General features: G+C 39.4%; 1 pseudogene; it reads right to left on the minus strand.

Moving 5' to 3' along the window:
* Positions 1-721, minus strand: part of LOC110289048 — a 9,511-nt pseudogene extending 8,790 nt beyond the window's left edge.
* Positions 722-18,925: the final 18,204 nt, after the last annotated feature.

Raw genomic sequence — 18,925 nt, forward strand, 5'->3', positions numbered from 1 at the left:
AATTAAATGAAAAAGAGAAAAAAATAGAAAAAGACATTTCTAGATCAGAAAGTGCTTACAAAATTTAATGATGACAGTCCTCTTCCGAAATCAGATGTTTATAAAAAAAAAAAGTCATTACTTGTCACTCTAGCAACATTCTATGCACTCAGTTGTCTCTCCACTCAGTTACCTCATCTCTTCCCTTAAGAATATATCTGACTTCAATAAAACCCAGAAGTTCAAGGTAATACTTAGACTAACATATCCATACTCTGAAATCATAACACTGAAAATATTCAAATTATATGGGGATCCATGCATGACAAACAAATGATCATGGATATTGAATAACAACAGGGGGAGCAAAATTAATAACATTAAAATTATCACTTTTCTTTTTAAAGAGGAAAAGAAGTACGCAAGAAAATATACTTAAAGGGATTTTTGAATTGAAAAGGATTTTGAAAAACTAAAGCAAGTTTTATTCCTTATAGCTAATTCTGAATTCTTATATTAAATAATAGTACTTACTGTACACGAAAGTCTTGGAAACTGTGTGGTATATATTTATCAGGAACTTTGTTTCCTGTGTAATAAATATGAAGAGGGAAAATGCACCAATTGTCACATCTCCTTCATGGTTAAAAAATTCGCTGCTTGTTACATAGCATTCATTGTCAGTAAAGGCACACACAAAAATGGGAATATACAGGAATCCAAAGGTTAAAATACAGAACATCGTATTAACATATATATCTGCCCATCCAAAGGACAGATGAAGACATAGTCAATGATTCCCAGTAAGTATATATTTATTTCACATGTTTGTGAACATTTTGTGCTTCTGACTGTTAATGAGTGCAGCTGTCACAGTTATTTCCCAAAAGTTCTTCAGGACATTTCCTCCACTGTCAATGAGAATTTTAGAATTTTTTCTTCCCTTAGGCTCTGCATCTGAGGCCCTGTGTTCTGCTCAAAAACAAGTCAGGAAATGTGTTTTGGATCTTCTCCTCTAGCCAGTGGCACCATGGTTTCAGCCAAGAGGACAGCAGTACGTAAAGTATCAACTTTCTAATTGGGCTGTTTTGGCCAAGTTTGAAACTTTTAGTAAAGAATTTTGGCTGAGGAAATCATGCTACCCCAGAGATTGCAATAGTAGATGAATTGGAAGAAAGCTTGAAAATGTCCATGTTCATCATGCACAGGATAAATCAGTGGGCCATGCTATCACAAACAAAAGACAAGTTTTAGATTTACTCTTCCTATTTACTGTTTCTTGTCTCAGAATTTTCTTCTATGATACACTTTTATTTGCAGAAAAATATGATGTCTGAACCCAACAGAACCAGTTTTTTTTTCTTACCTTGGAAAAGACAATAGTCCTGCTGCATTTCTCACTTCCAATTTATCTACATAATTTCAATGAAAAATAAAATCAAGTCTCACTAACCTGATTCTGATTTAACTTTGGTATCTGGTATCTGTCTAGAAATTTGTCCATTTCATCCAGGTTTTTCAGTTTTGTTGAGTGTAGTCTTTTGTAGAAGGATCTAATGGTGTTTTTGATTTCTTCAGTGTCTGTTGTTATGTCTCCCATTTCATTTCTGATTTTGTTAATTAGGATGCTGTCTCTGTGCCCTCTAGTGAATCTGGCTAAGAGTTTATCTTGTTGATTTTTTCAAAGAACCAGCTCCTCGTTTGGTTGATTCTTTCAATAGTTCTTCTTGTTTACACTTGGTTGAGTTCACCCCTGATTTTAATTGTTTCCTGCCTTCTACTCCTTTTGGGTGAATTTGCTTCCTTGTGTTCTAGAGCTTTTAGGTGTATTGTCAAGCTGCTAGTGTGTGCTCTCTCTAGTTTCTTTTCAGAGACACTCAGAGCTATGAGTTTTCCTCTTAGAAATACTTTCATTGTGTCCTATAAGTTTGGGTATGTTGTGGCTTCATTTTCATTAAACTCTAAAAAGTCCTTAATTTCTTTCCTTATTCCTTCCTTGACCAAGGTGTCATTGAGAAGAATGTTGTTCAGTTTCCACGTGAATGTTGGCTTTCTATTATTTATGTTGTCATTGAAGATCAGCCTTAGTCCATGGTGATATGATAGGATCCATTGTACAATTTCAATATTTTTGTATCTGTTGATGTCTGTTCTGTGACCAATTATATGGTCAGTTTTGGAGAAGGTACCATGAGGTGCTGATAAGAAGGCATATCCTTTTGTTTTAGGGTAAAATGTTCTGTAGATATCTCTCAGATCTATTTGTTTAATAACTTCTGTTAGTTTCACTATGTTCCTGTTTAGTTTCTGTTTCCAAGATCTGTCCATTGATGAAAGTGGTGTGTTGAAGTCTCCCACTATTATTGTCTGAGGTGCAATGTGTACTCTGAGCTTTACTAAGGTTTCATTAATGGATGTGGCTGCCCTTGCATGTGAGCATAGATATTCAGAATTGAGAGTTTGTCTTGGTAGATTTTTACCTTTGATGAGTATGAAGTGCTCCTCCTTGTCTTTTTTGGTTGGAAGTCAATTTTATTAGATACTAGAATGGCTGCTCCAACTTCTTTCTTCAGACCATTTGCTTGGACAATGGTTTTCCAGCCTTTCATTCTGAGGTAGTGCCTTTTTCCCTGAGATGGGTTTCCTGTAAGCAGCAAAATGTTGGATACTCTTTGTGTAGCCAGCCTGTAAGTCTATGTCTTTTCATTGGGGAATTGAGTCCATTGATATTAAGAGATATTAAGGAAAAGTAATTGTTGCTTCCTATTATTGTTGTTGTTACAGTTGGCATTCTGTTCTTGTGGCTGTCTTCTTTTAGGTTTGTTGAAGGAGTACTTTCTTGCTTTTTCTAGGGTGTGGTTTCCATCCCTGTATTTTTTTTTTTTTTTAATGTTAGTATCCTTTGAAGGGCTGGATTCCTGGAAAGATAATGTGTGAATTTGGTTTTGTCGTGGAGTACTTTGGTTTCTCCATCTATGGTAATTGAAAGTTTGTCTGGGTATAGTAGCCTGGGCTGGCATTTGTGTTCTCTTAGTGTCTGTATAACAGCTGTCCAGGATCTTCTGGCTTTCATAGTCTCTGGTGAAAAGTCTGGTGTAATTCTGATAGGCCTGCCTTTATATTTTACTTGACCTTTTCCCTTACTGCTTTTACTATTCTATCTTTATTTCGTGCATTTGTTGTTCTGATTATTATGTGTTGGGAGGAATTTCTTTTCTGGTCCAGTCTGTTTGGAGTTCTGTAGGCTTCTTGTATGTCATGGGCATCTCTTTTTCTAGGTTTGGGAAGTTTTCTTCTATATTTTTTTTGAAGATATTTACTGGCCCTTTAAGTTGAAAATCTTTATTCTCATCTAGTCCTATTTTCTGTAGGTTTGGTCTTCTCATTATGTCCTGGATTTCTTGGATGTTTTGACTTAGGATCTTTTTGCATTTTGCATTTTCTTTGATTGTAGTGTCTATGTTCCCTATGGAATCTTCTGTAATGGAGATTCTCTCTTCCATCTCTTGTATTCTGTTGCTGGTCCTCACATCTATGGTTACAGATTTCTTTCCTAGGGTTTCTATATCCAGTGTTGCCTCACTTTGTGTATTCTTTATTGTGTCTATTTCCCTTTTTAGGTCTAGTATGATTTTGTTCATTTCCATCCCCTGTTTGGATGTGTTTTCCTGTTTTTCTTTAAGGACTTCTACCTGTTTGGTTGTGTTTTCCTGTTTTTCTTTAAGGACTTGTAACTCTTTAGCAGTGTTCTCCTGTACTTCTTTAAGTGAATTATTAAAGTACTTCTTAATGTCCTCTACCATCATCATGAGATATGCTTTTAAATCTGGGTCTAGCTTTTCGGGTGTATTGGGGTACCCAGGACTGGGTGAGGTAGGTGTGCTGGGTTCTGATGATGGTGAGTGGTCTTGGTTTCTGTTAGTAAGATTCTTACGTTTGCCTTTTGCCATTTGGTAATCTCTGGAGTTAGTTGTTACAGTTGTCTCTGGTTAGAGTTTGTTTCTCTGGTGATTCTGTTAGCTCCTATCAGTAGACCTGGGAGAGTAGCTCTCTCCTGAGTTTCAGTGGTCAGAGCACTCTCTGCAGGCAAGCTCTCCTCTTGCAGGGAAGTTGCACAGATATCTGGCGTTCAGACATGCCTCCTGGTGGAAGATGAAGACCCAAAACTGGGCCTGTCCCAGAAGGTGTTAGTTTCTGTAGTCCACACTCTCACCTGCACATATTAGTCTCGGAGGGATCTGAGAACCAAGATGACTCCCCCAGGTGCTTTGACAAAGCCCTCCCGGGCAGGGAGGACACCTCTCCTCTGGCAGGGAAGGTGCTAGATGTCTGGAGTCTGAAACGGGGTCTGCCTCAGAAGCTGTTCTCTAGGGACCTTGGGGGTGTCTGCTGACTCTGTGCCCAAGGTCCTGAAGTTTTCATTTAGCCATCCTGACTGGTATGTGGTGGAATCTCAGGGTTGTTTTGATTTTCATTTCCCTGATGATTAAGGACATTGAATATTTTTGCAAGTGCTTCTCAGACCTTCGGTATTCCTCAGTTGAGAATTCTTTGTTTATCTCTGTATCCCATTTTTAAATGGGGTAATTTGAATTTCTGGAGTTCAGCTTCTTGAGTTCTTTGTATATATTGGATATTATTTCCCTATCAGATTTAGGATTGGTAAAAATTCTTTCCCAAACTGTTGGTGACCTTTTTGTCTTATTGCCAGTATCTTTTGCCCTACAAAAGCTTTGCAATTTTATGAGGTCCCATTCATTGATTCTTGATCTTACAGCACAAGCCATTGCTGTTGTGTTCAGGAATTTTTACCCTGTGTCCATATCTTCAAGGCTTTTCCCCATTTTCTCCTCTAAAAATTTCAGTGTCTCTGGTTTTATGTGGAAGTCTTTGATCCTCTTAGACTTGAGCTTTGTACAAGGAGATAAGAATGAATCAATTCAATGGGATGTGGAACACTCAGAGGGTGGACTGGGAGGGGAATAATGTCTGGAATGTAGAAAGAGATTAAAGAATAAATCGATAATAATAGCAATAAGAAATTAACACTTTGATCTTCCTTCTGAACCCAGTGTAGGCTGCTAAGGGCTCTAGAGTTCTTTCCATGCTGCAGGACCTTAGGATCACCTCTGGATCACCTGGGGATCATGAGTGAGTGGCTAGCAACATCAGCTCCAAAGAATTGTGGAGGGTCTTGTGCCCACAGGAACAGGGACAAAGGAACCCCACCCAACCAGAGGCTGGGATCCTTTATGGTCAGGGCCACCCCCACAATCTTCCTTCTGAATCAAGCAGAGACCATTAAGGGTGCCAGAATGCTCTCCATGTCGCAGGGCCTCTGGATCTCCTCAGGATCATGGGTGAGTGGAATGCAACATCAGCTCCAACGAATCGCAGAGGGTCTTGTGCCAGTAAGAACAGGGAGAGAGGAACCCCACCCAACCAGATGTTGGGATAAATTCTGGTCAGAGCCACCCCCTGCCATCTTCCACCTGAACCCAGCAGAGGCCACCAGGGGCCCTAGAATAATCTCCACACTATATTATTTCAGGATCACCTTGGGATCACAGGTGAGTGGAATGCAACATCAGCTCCAAAGAATTGCAGAGAGTCTTGTGCCAGCAGGAACAGGGACAGAGGAAACACACCTGACCAGAGGCTGGGATTGGGTGGGGCCAGGTTGGGGCCAGCCCTGCCATCTTTTACATGAACCTGGCCGAGGGCATCTAGGGCCCCAGAGGACTCTCCACGCTGGGCCCAGGACCTCATGATCACCTGTGACCACGTGGGTGACAGAAGCAACAAAGCTTCTTGGACAGGGTCCCTTCAGGCCTTCATCCTCAGCCAGGAGGCAGAGCTGAAAGCCAGATCTCTGGGCATCTTCCTTACCAGAGGAGAGTTGGCCTACAGGGAGGGCTCTGACCCCAGGACTCAGGAGGTAGATCAGAGCTCCAGACTTCTGCACACCTGCCCAACAATAGGAGAGCTTCCCTGAAGAGAGTGCTCTGACCACTGGAACTCAGATGAGAATTGGACTCCCAGGAGTGCTGACAGAGGTTAACAGATTCATAGGAGGATCAAACTGCAGCCACAGACAGCTTGAACATTAACACCAGAGATTTCCAGATGATGAAAGGCAAATGTAAGAATCTTACTAACAGAAACCAAGAATGCTGGGCATCATCAGAACACATTACTCCAACCATAGAGATTCTTGGATACCCCAACATACCGAAAAAGAAAGATTCAGATTTAAAATCATATCTCATGATGGTGGTAGAAGATTTTAAGAAGGGCATTAATAACTCACTTAAATAAATACAGGAGAACATTGATAAACAGGTAGAAGCCCTTAAAGAGGAAGCACAAAAACCCGTCAAGGAATTACAGGAGAAATCTGTTAACAGGTAGAAGCCCTTAAAGGGGAAACACAAAAATCCCTCAAGAAATTACAGAACACTGCTAAACAGGTAGAAGTCCTTAAAGAAAAAACACAAAATTCCCTTAAAGAATTACAGAAAAACAAAACCAAACAGGGGATGGAATTGAAAAAAAAATCTAAGATCTAAATATGGAAGTAGAAACAATGAGGATAACCCAAAGGGAGACAACTCTGGAGAAAGGCACCCTAGGAAAGAAATCAGGAACCATAGATGTGAGCATCATCAACAGAATACAAAAGATGGAAGAGAGGATCTCAGGTATAGAAGATTCCATAGGGAACATAGACACAACAATCAAAGAAAATGCAAAATCCAAAAAGGTCCTAACTCAAAACATCCAGGAAATCCAGGACACAATGAGAAGACCAAACCTACNGATAATAGGAGTAGATGAGAATGAAAAATTTCAACTTAAAGAGCCAGTAAATATCTTCAAAAAATTATAGAAGAAAACTTCCCAAACCTAAAGAAAGAGATGCCCATGAACATACAATAAGCCTACAGAACTCTAAGTAGACTGGACCAGAAGAGAAATTCCTCCCAACACATAATAATCAGAACAACAAATGCACTAAGTTACGACAGAATATTAAAAGCAGTAAGGGAAAAAGGTCAAGTAACATATAAAGTCAGGCTTATTAGAATTACTCCAGAATTCTCACCAGTGAGTATGAAAGCCAGAAGATCCTGGACAGATGTTATACAGAAAATAAGAGAACACAAATGCCAGCTCAGGCTACTATACCCAGCAAAACTCTCAATTACCATAGATGAAGAAACCAAAGTATTCCATGACAAAACCAAATTCACACAATATCTTTCTCTGAATCCAGTCCTTCAAAGGATAATAGAGGGAAAACTCCAACAGAAAGATGGAAACTACACCCTAGAGAAAGCAAGGAAGTAATCCTTCAACAAAACGAAAAGAAGACAGCCACAAGAACAGAATGCCAACTTTAACAACAAAAATGACATTAAGCAACAATTACTTTTCTTTGATTTCTCTTAACATCAATGGACTAAATTCCCCAATAAAAAGACATAGACTAACAGACTGGCTACACAAACAGGACCCAACATTTTGCCACATACAGGAAACCCAATTCAGGGACAAAGACAGACACTACCTCAGAATAAAAGGCTGGAAAACAATTGTCCAAGCAATTGGTTAGAAGAAACAAGCTGGAGTAGCCATTCTAATATTGAATAAAATTGACTTCCAACCCAAAGTTATCAAAAAAGACAAGGAGGGGCACTTCATACTCATCAAAGGTAAAATCTACCAAGACAAACTCTCAATTCTAAATATCTATGCTCTAAATGCAAGGGCAGCCACATTCATTAAAGAAACTTCAGTAAAGCTCAGAGCACACATTGCACTTCACACAATAATAGTGGGAGACTTCAATACCCCACTCTCATCAATGGACAAATCCTGGAAACAGAAACTAAACAGAGACACATGGACACTAACAAAAGTTATGAAAGAAATGGATTTAACTGATATTTATAGAACATTTTATCCTAAAACAAAAGGATATACCTGCTTCTCAGCACCTCATGGTACCTTCTCCAAAATTGACCATATGATCAAAAAACAGGTCCAAAAACAGGTCACAAAACAGGCCTTAACCGATACAAAAATATTGATATTATCCCATGCATCTTATCAGATCACCATGGAGGAAAGCTGATTTTCAATAACAGCCTAAATAATAGAAAGCCAACTACTCAATGATACCTTGGTCAAGGAAGGAATAAAGAAAGAAATTAAGGACTTTTTGGAGTTTAATGGAAATGAAGCAAAAACATACCCAAATTTATGGGAAACAATAAAAGCAGTCCTAATAGGAAAACTCATAGCCCTAAGTGCCTCCAAAAAGAAACTAGAGAGAGCATACACTAGCAGTCTGACAGCACACCTATAAGCTCAAGAACTAAAGGAAGCAAATTCACCCAAGAGGAGTATACAGCAGAAAATAATCAAATTTAGGGCTGAAATCATTCAAGTGCAAACAAACAAACAAACAAACAAACAAAAACTATTCAAAGAATCAACCAAACCAGGAACTGGTTCTTTGAGAAAATCAACAAGATAGATAAACCCTTAGCCAGACTAACTAGAGGACACAGGGACAGTATCCTAATTAACAAAATCAGAAATGAAAAAGGAGACATAACAACAGAACCTGAGGAAATAAAAAATACCATCAGATCCTACTACAAAAGGCTCTACTCAACACAACTGGAAAACCTGTATGAAATGGACAACTTCCTAGGCAGATATCAGGATCAGATTAATGATCTAAACATTCCCATATCCCCTAAGGAAATGGAAGCAGTCATTAATAGTCTCCCAACTATTCTCAACAATAAAATCTACTCTGGGGGTATCACCATGCCTGATCTCAAGCTGTACTAAAGAGAAAATGTGATAAAAACTGCATGGTTCTGTTACAGCGACAGACAAGTAGATCAATGGAACAGAACAGAAGACCCAGGAATGAACCCACACATCTATGGTTATTTGATCTTTGACAAGGGAACTAAAACTATCCAGTGGATAAAAGACAGCATTTTGAAGAAATGGTCCTGGCACAACTGTCAGTTATCATGTAGAAGAATGCAAATTGATCCATTCTTATCTCCTTGTAAAAAGCTCAAGTCTAAGTTGATCAAAGATCTCCATATAAACCCAGAGACACTGAAATTAATAGAGGTGAAAGTGGGGGAAAATCCAGGAAGATATAAGCACAGGGGAAATATTTCCAAACAGAACAGCAATGAGCTGTGCTGTAAGATCAAGAATCGACAAATGGGACCTCATAAAATTGCAAAGCTTCTGTAGGGCAAAAGATACTGGCAATAAGGTAAAAAGGCCACCAACAGATTGGGAAAGAATTTTTACCAATCCTAAATATGATTTAGGACTAATATCCAATATATACAAAGAACTCAAGAAGCTGAACTACAGGAATTCAAATAACCCCATTAAAAATGGGGCACAGGGCTAAACAAAGAATTCTCAAGTGAGGAATACTGAAGGGCTGAGAAGCACCTGAAAAAAAATGTTTAACATTCTTAATCATTAGGGAAATGCAAGTCAAAACAACCTTGAGATTCCACCGCACACCAGTCACAATAGCTAGGATCAAAAATTCAGGTGACAGCAGGTGCTGGTGAGGATTTAGAGAAAGAGGAACGCTCCTCCATTTCTGTTGGGATTGCAACCTTGTACAACTACTCTGGAAATCAGTCTGGCGGTTCTTCAGAAAACTGGACATAGTACTACTGGCAGATCCAGCAATACCTCTCCTGGGCCCAGAAGATGTTCCAACTGGTAATAAGGGACATGCTCCACTATGCTCATGGTAGCCCTATTTATAATAGCCAGAAGCTGGAAAGAACTCAAATATCCCTCAACAGAGGAATGAATACAGACAATGTGGTACATTTACACAATGGATCACTACTCAGTTATTAAAAACAATGAATTAATGAAATTCTTAGGCAAATGGATGTAACCGGAGGATATCATCCTGAGTGCGGTAACCTAATCACAAAGAAGTCACTTGATATGCACTCATTTATAAGTGGATATTAGCCCAGAAACCTTGAGTACCCAAGATACAATTTCCAAAACACCAGAAAATCAATAAGAAGGAAGGCCAAGGCGAAGTTACTTCATTCCTCCCTAGAAAAGGGAACAAAATACCCACGGAAGGAGTTGCAGAGACAAAGTTTGGAGCTAAGATGAAAGGATGGACCAGCCAGAGACTACCCCACCCAGGGTCCATTCCATAATTAGCCACCAAATGCAGACACTATTTGCATATGCCAGCAAGATTTTGCTGAAAGGACCCTGATATTGCTGTCTCATGTGAGGCTATGACAGTGCCTGGCAAATACAGAATGGGTGCTCACAGTCATCTATAGGATGGAACACAGGGCCCCCAATGGAGGAGACAGATAAAGTACCCAAGGAGATGAAGGGGTCTGCAACCTTATAGGTGGAACAACAATGGGACCTAATCAGTACCCCTGGAGCTCATGTCTCTATCTGCATAGGTAGCATAAAATGGCCTAGTCGGCCATCATTGAGAAGAGAGGCCCCTTGGTCTTGCAAACTTTATATGCCCCAGTACAGTGGAACGCCAGGGCCAAGAAATGGGAGTGTGTGGGTAGGGGAGCAGGGCGGGTGAGTGTATAGGGAAGTTTTGGGATAGCATTTGAAATATAAATGGAGAAAATATCCAATAAATATTGAAAACAACGAATATAATGTCATTTATTGTATGAAATTATTTAGACTGTTAATCAAATGCAATAGATAAGGGATTTTATGAAAATAATTAAGTGTGGGTATGAAATGAGAGAACACTATTTAAGAAATGAATTTCAACCCATGGTCCCCAGAGAACTCTCCAGAAGATCTCATGGTCACTGGTGAGTAGAACACAACATCTATTCCAAACCAGTCATGATAGACCAGTGCCAGCAGGGATGCAGAAAAACGCCTGACTAGGGGCTCAAATCCTTTCTGGTTGGTGCCAGCTCCTGGTCACCTTGGGTGCAAACTCAGCGACGGTCCCATGGTCCCTAGAGGACTCTCCACGAGACCTTAGGATCACTGGTGAGTGGAACACATCATCTGTTCCAAACCAATGTGACAGGCCAGTGCCAGCAGCAACAACATAAAAAAGCTGCCTGACCTGGGGCTCAATTCCCTCCCAGTCTGTGTCAGTTGTGGGTCACCTGGGGCACAAACTTGGCGGATGGTCACATGGCCCCAGAAGACTCTCCATTCGATCTAAGGATCACTGGTGAGTGGAACACAACATCTGTTCCAAACCAATCATGATATGCCTGTGACAGTAGGAGCAAGGAGCTCTGCCTGACCAGAGGCTCAGGTTCCTTCTGAACGGTGCTGGTATACCTTGGTTTTGAACACACCAGTCAGCTCCACAGTCCCCACAGGAGATATCACTTCCAGGCACTGTAGCAAGTTCAGGATCCTAGGATTCCAGGATTCTAGGAAACAGGAGCATGGTCACACCAGGATCTCAGGGTCTCAGAGGAAGTTTGACTGCAAAGAACTCTGACACACCCAGAATCTCAGGTTCACAGTAGGCCGGAATTACAGGATCACAGAGAAAGCTGGACTCTGAGGAATCCTGAATCAATAGGAATTATAAGAAGGACAGGTTCCAATCAGATATATAGAGGGCAGCAAGCACTTGAGATAATCACATGGCAGGAGGCAAACCTAAGAACCAAAGCAACAGAAACCAAGGCTACTTGGTATCATCAGTACCAAACTCTCCCACGATAGCAAGTCCTGGATACACCTTCACACCAGAAAAGCAGGATATGGATTGAAAGTCACTTCTCATGATGATGATGATGGAGGACTTTAAGAAGGAAATAAATAGCTCCCTTAAAGAAATACAGGAAAACAGAGGTAAACAGCTAGAAGCCTTTAAAGAGGAAACACAAATATCCCTTAAAAAGTTACAGAAAAACACTACCAAACAGGTGAGAGAATTGAACAAAACCATTCAGGATCTAAAAATGGAAGAAGAAACAATAAATAAACCACAAAGGGAGACAACATTAGAGTTAGAAATCCTAGGAAAAAAAACCAGGAGTCATAAATGCAAGCATCACGAACAAAATACAAGAGATAAAGGAGAGAATCTCAGGTATAGAAGATACCATAGAAAACATTGACACAACAGCCAAAGAAAATGAAAATGAACAACTTCCTATCAAAAACATCCAGGAAATCCAGAACACAATGAGAAAACCAAACTTAAGTATCATATGTGTAGAAGAGTGTGATGACTTCCAACTTAAAGGGCCAATAAATATCTTCAACAAAATTATGGAAGACAACTTACCTAGCCTAAAGAAAGAAAGGCTGGTGCACATCCAAGAAGCCTACAGATCTCCAAATAGACTACAACAGAAAATTCCTCCTATCACATAAGACACACAACACAACATGAACAAAACAAAGAGTTTTAAAAGCAGTTAGGGAAAAAAGGTCAAGTAACATATAAAGTCAGACCTAAAGAAATTACACCACACTTCTCACCAGAGACGATGAAAGGTAGACTCTCCTGGTTATAACTCACTCAGACCCTCAGCGAACACAAATGCTAGACCAGGCTGCTATACTCAGCAAAACTCTCAATTACCATAGAGGGAGAAACCAAGATATTCCATGACAAAACCAAACTTACACAATATATTTCCAAAAATCCAGACATACAAAGGAAAATAAATGGAAAATTCCAATATAATGAGGGAAACTAGAATCTAGAAAAAGTAAGAAAGTCATCTTCTTTCAACAAAACCAAAAGAAGTTAGCCACACAAAGTTAAAAAATAACAGGAAGCAACAATCACTATTCCTTAATATCTTGCAATATCACTGGACTCAATTCCCCAGTAAAAAGACATAGACTAACAGATTTGATTCATAAACAGGACCCAGCATAGTGCTGCATACAGGAAATGCACCTCAGTGCCAAAGACAAACACTACCTCAGAGTAAAGTGCTGCAAAACAATTTTCCAAGCAAATGGCCACAAGATACTCTGCTCCTTAGCACTTGGGAGCTATACTATGACCTTTTTGTCCAGGAATCTGCCTGACACATGCAATGAAGCCAAGTTCCTGTCATTAAGCATGCAGGCATTCTTCTTTATTTGGATCACTTTCCTCCCTATCTACCATAGCACACAGGAGAAAGTCATGGTGGCTATGGAAGTGTTTGCCATCTTGGCTTCTAGTATAGTACTCCTTGGATTTATTTTTGCCATCAAGTGCTACATTATTTTGTTATTGCAAAAATAAAGTCCTGTCTTGGTATCTCGCACAAAAAAAATTCAAAAAGGGATATCATTTAAATTTAGGTAAAACATTAAAATTTATCTATGTTAGTAAATTAAACATGTGTTAAACCAGTACTACATCATTCTAAATGTCTTATTTAGGTATAATGTGATGGGATGGTGTACATTTATCTTTTCTTCATCTAATTATATTAAACTCTCATTGTACTGAATAAATTAGTTTTATGTTTTAGATTCATTATATGCTTTTGTTATATAGTTTCAATATGTGCTGTTGTTGGCCTACTGTCCTATAATTATATCAGTGTGGCAACAACTGATGGATACAAAATGCTTTCCTGTGCATGCAAAGTGTTGTGGACGATGTGTCACCATATCAACCATGTTGGATTCATTTTGTACTTCTTTCATTAAAAAAAAAAAACATTCATGTGTTTGATTTATTTGTTTTATGAGTGCAGAATATTCTATTATATTCTACTCTGTAAGTTAAACATTATTAGAGTAAAGTGTCTCAAGATTCATTTTAACAACTTCTTATTTCCAGTGATCAGAAAAATGATGCAATGGTTTCAAATAACAGAAGTTCCTACTGTTTTAATGGTTTGTTACATGAAGGAAAATGAAGATTCTTACTCTGAGAAAACTATAATATATGACTGAGTTGTATCTAGCATTCACTTATGGACTTTGAACTCAGGAATAAGATGTGAGTCACTGATTATTTGTTTCATAGGCTTTTATGAGCACACCACATTGTATTGAGGCATGTAGGTTCAGTTCAGATAACAAGAGCATTGTGGAAGATGGAGTTATAAAATTTTACAGCAGAGATAATATGGATATTATATACTTCATTGAAAAATCTTTCTTATTTTAATTGGTTGTTTTATTTATTTACATAACAGATATTGTCCCCCTTCCTGGTTTCTCCTCAACAAATCCTTCCACTTTTTTCTATAAGGGTATTCGTCCACCCTCCTCACACTCTTACCTCAAGGCCCTAGGATCCTCCTTCACTGGTGCATAGAGTTTCCAAAGGACCAAAGGCCCCCTCCTATTAATACCAGATAAGGCAGAGCTCTGCTACATATGCATCTGGAGCTATGGGTCCCTCCATGTCTATTCTTTGGTTGGTAATTAGTCCATGGGAGCTCTGAGGGGTCTGGTTGATTGATATTGTTGGTCTTCCTATGAGCTTGCAAACCCCCTCAGCACCTTCAGTTCTTCCCCTAACTTCTCCACTGGGTTCCCTGTGATCAGTCCAATGATTGGCTGCATGCACCCACATCTGTATTGGTCAGGCTCTGGCAGAGCCTCTCAGGGGACAGCTGTACCAGGCTCAAGTCAGCAAGTGCTTCTTGGCATCAACAATAGTGTCTGGGTTTGGTGTTTCAGATGGGATGAATCCCTAGGTAGGGAAGTCTCTGGACAATTTTTCCTTCACCCTCTGCTCCACTCTTTGTCCCTGCATTTCTTTTACACAGGAGGAATTCTGTGTTAATAATTTGAAATGCATGTATGGCTCCACCCTTCAATTGGGGGCCATGACCAACCACTGGATATGGTCTCTACAGGTTCTCTCTCCCCATTCTTCTCTATGTCAATTAATGCTATCCCATATGGGTCCTGGGAACCTCTTGCTACCCTGGAATCTGGAACTTTCTAGTGGCTACCCCCAGTTTTGCATCTCTCACTGCTACACATCTCCATTCAATATCATGACCTTTGTAATTCTCACCCGTCTCCTCTCACACCAGATTCTGCCTCCTCCTTTATTCCCTCCCCATTCTCTCTCCCTTCCAGTTCCTCCAATCATCTCCCTCCTGTGATTATTTTGTTACCCCTTCTATGTAGGAATGAATGACACACACTTAGGTCTTCCTTCTTCTTCAGCTTCTGGATCCATCCTCCTTCACCCCGCATATATGTAGCAGATGTGCAGTTTGGTCTTCACGCAGGTCCTCCAACAACTGGAGTGGGGGGCTGTCCCTGACTGTTGCCTGCCTGTGGATCCTGTTCCCCACTCACTTCCTTGTGTCCAGCCTCTTTGTGCTCCTTAGTTCTTAAAATTTCTGCTCCTGCTACCCCTAGCCAGCAGGTGGCAGTAAAACATCTTGGTTTTATAAAATGAAGGGTGTTTGGCTGTCAGGCTGGGTAAACTGGTTTTCTCCCAGGCACCTTCCAGCCTGGATCCTGCCTGTATTTCTTAATACAGTTTTACAGGGATGTACACGCTCACACATTGTGTGTTCCCTCTGGCTGCTACCCTGCTGTTAGTATCTACTTAGTTTTACTCTCTGGCCCTGTATAGAGGAAGCCTGCCAATCCCTGCATTAACTCTGAGGTGGGGGAGCATCCTTTTTTCTTTCATTAATTAATTAATTAATTAATTCACTTTACATCTCAATCACAGCCCCTCTTATCTCAGTCTCCACCTCACATGGCCCCTCACCCCATTCCCACCCCACCCTGTCACCTCCGAGAAAGGGAGGTCCAACCCACCCTGGCACCTCAAGTCACTGCAAGACTAGGTACATCCTCTCCCACTGAGGCCAGACAAGGCAGTCCAATTAGAGGAATGGATACAGAAAATGTGGTACATTTGCACAATGGAGTACTACTCAGCAATTAAAAACAATGAATTCGTGAAATTCTTAGACAACTGAATGTATCTGGAGAATATCATCCAGAGTGAGGTTACCCAATCACAAAAGAATACACATGATATGTACTCACTGATAAGCGGATATTAGCCCAGAAACTTAGAATATCCAAGATACAATTTGCAAAACACATGAAACTTAAGAAGAAAAACCAAAGTGTGAATACTTCATTCCTTCTTAGAATGAGGAATAAAATAACCATAAAAGGAGTTACAGAGACAAAGTTCTGAGCTGAGACTGAAGAGAGGACCATCCAGAGACTGCTCCACCAAGGGATCCATCCCATATACAACCACCAAACCCAGACACTATTGCATATGCTAGAAAGTTTTTCCTGAGAGGACCCTGATATAGCTCTCTCTTGTGAGGCTATGCCAGCTGCTGGCAAATATATCTTGGATGCTCACAGTCATCTATTGGATGGAACACAGGGCCCCTAATGAAGAAACTAGAGAAAGTACCCAAGGAGCTAAAGGGGTCTGCAACCCTATAGGAGGAACAACAATATGAACTAACCAGTAATCCCAGATCTGTGTCTCTAGTTGTATATGTAGCAGTGGATGGCCTAGTCAGCCATCAATGTGAGGAGAGGCTCTTGGTCTTGCAAAGATCATATGCCCCAGTACAGGGGAATGCCAGGGCCAGGAAGCAAGAGCGGGTAGTTTGAGGGGCAGGTTGGGGGAGAGTAGAGGGGGCTTTAGAGACAACATTTGAAATGTAAATTAATAAGATAACTATAAAAAAGTAGTTTTGATGCAAAGAATATATTATTGTGTTCTTTTGTCCTTAAATTCCTTTCAATTACACAAATCTATACCGTTTCTTTCTCTCTCATTAGAATATAAAATGGCAGAGCTGGGCGTGGTGGCGCACACCTTTAATCCCAGCACTCGGAGGCAGAGGCAGGGGGATTTCTGAGTTCGAGGCCAGCCTGGTCTACAAAGTGACTTCCAGGACAGCCAGGGCTATACAGAGAAACCCTGTCTCGAGAAAAAAAAAAAGAATATAAAATGGCATCTAATTTATAATGGTAAAATAAAATATAATAAAAGTAAACAGAAAAGAATACCACAAAACAAAACAAACAACATAAGTAAGTAAATAAATAAATAAATAAATGAATAGTAAAAAAATTGGAAGAATCACATGCAAACATTAACACACACACACACACACACACACTCATTTTTCACACTGAGATATCAAATTAAAACAAAATCAGAAACTGTAACATATACTCAAAGACCAATAAGGTTAAAAAAATCAAGCCAAGACAAAGCACTGTGAGACAATAAAATCTTCCAAAATACCAATGAATTAATTTTCTATTGGTCATTAACTACTGGGGTTGGCCCTTAGGTTTTATTTGATTATCCAGTTTAAATCCATTGAAAAAACAAAATTATGCATTTCCAGAACTTATCATTTTGAAATATCTTCTATGGTAGTAATAGAGTTTGTGTATAGTTGCTATTTCTGCACTAAAACTTTATCAGGCTTATACATATGCTATAATTTTACATGCTGCCAACTCTCTGTGATTTCATACCTTTTAAATCCTGGGGTGTAAAGAAGGCTTTCTTTCGGCAATGTCTTCCCTCATCACTCTTAAAATCTTTCTGAGCCAGGCGTGGTGGAGCCAGCCTTTAATCCCAGCACTTGGGAGGCAGAGGCAGGTGGATTTCTGAGTTCAAGACCAACCTGGTCTACAGAGTGAGTTCCAGAACAGCCAGGGCTGCAGAGAAACCCTGTCTCAAAAAATTAAAAAAAATTAAAACAACAACAACAACAACAAAAACCCCACAAAAACAAAAACAAAAAACAAACAACAACAACAACAACAACAACAACAAAATCTTTCTGAATGCTTTCCTGCTGTGTTCCCTAAGCTCTGAAGCCAGGGACCTTTATAGAGATTCCTATTTTAGAATTAAATAATTCCATCTGCTATTCTCTTATTATTGTCCAGTTATGTACCACTATTTATATATTTATGCAGCATAGCAGGACACTTTTCTGATGAAAACTGAGAAAAACTTTAATATATGTATATAGAAAAATTCCATTACAAGCAGATTTCATTGCTGAGTTTCTTTTGTAGAAAAGTAGTATTTAGATTTTCTGAGATCTATTATTACCTATCTAATCTCAGGTATTTGGCTAATAAGGCATTGTCAGTCATGGGTTTCACATCATGAAGTGGGCCTCTATTTGAATCAGAGATATGTGGGTTGTTATTTCCACACATTTTGAGCCACTACTGTATGCTGAGGTCAGGTCACCATCATATACAGCAACATTAAAAGCTGTTTAGTGTTTTCTTTTTATCCTCTAGTAATATGCAGAGTACCTCTGAATACTGTGAAAACTAGTCAATGGTAGTAAAGGCTCTAGGTAGGTGCCAGCATGTCTTATCTATGCTCAGTGACTTATGAGGTGCTGTCTTGAGGTATTGTGTAGAGCAACCAATTGCCTTGACAATGACCTGGGTTGTAGGGATTCTCATGGGGTCCCTTTGGCCAAAAATTATTTGCAACTCATTTGACAATAAAGCTCTCATTTCCTGGTTAGAGATGTCCATTTGGATTTTGGCTTTATCATTATTTGACCATTATTTAGGGGTTCCAATTAAATTTTCTTACACACACACACACAGTATATATATATATATATATATATATATATATATATATATATATATATACTAGTAATTTCAACTGTACTTCTTTTCAAATACAATCCCTCAAATGATCCCTAGATTTAGTTCTTCATTCCCATATTCCCTTCTGTATTCACTTTGTCTCTCCATTCCTTATTTGGACTTTCTACAAGTCTCGCATCCCATCTATCCATAACAATACATATTATTTCTGCTTTTTAGGGTGATTTTTCACACTCCCAGGGAATTATTTTATATATAACATCAGTGGCTATAGGGATTATAGATTTCTGCACTAATACTTAACAGATAAAAGCCT

Source organism: Mus caroli, unplaced genomic scaffold (assembly GCF_900094665.2).
Source record: "Mus caroli unplaced genomic scaffold, CAROLI_EIJ_v1.1 scaffold_15547_1, whole genome shotgun sequence".
NCBI lineage: Eukaryota > Metazoa > Chordata > Mammalia > Rodentia > Muridae > Mus > Mus caroli.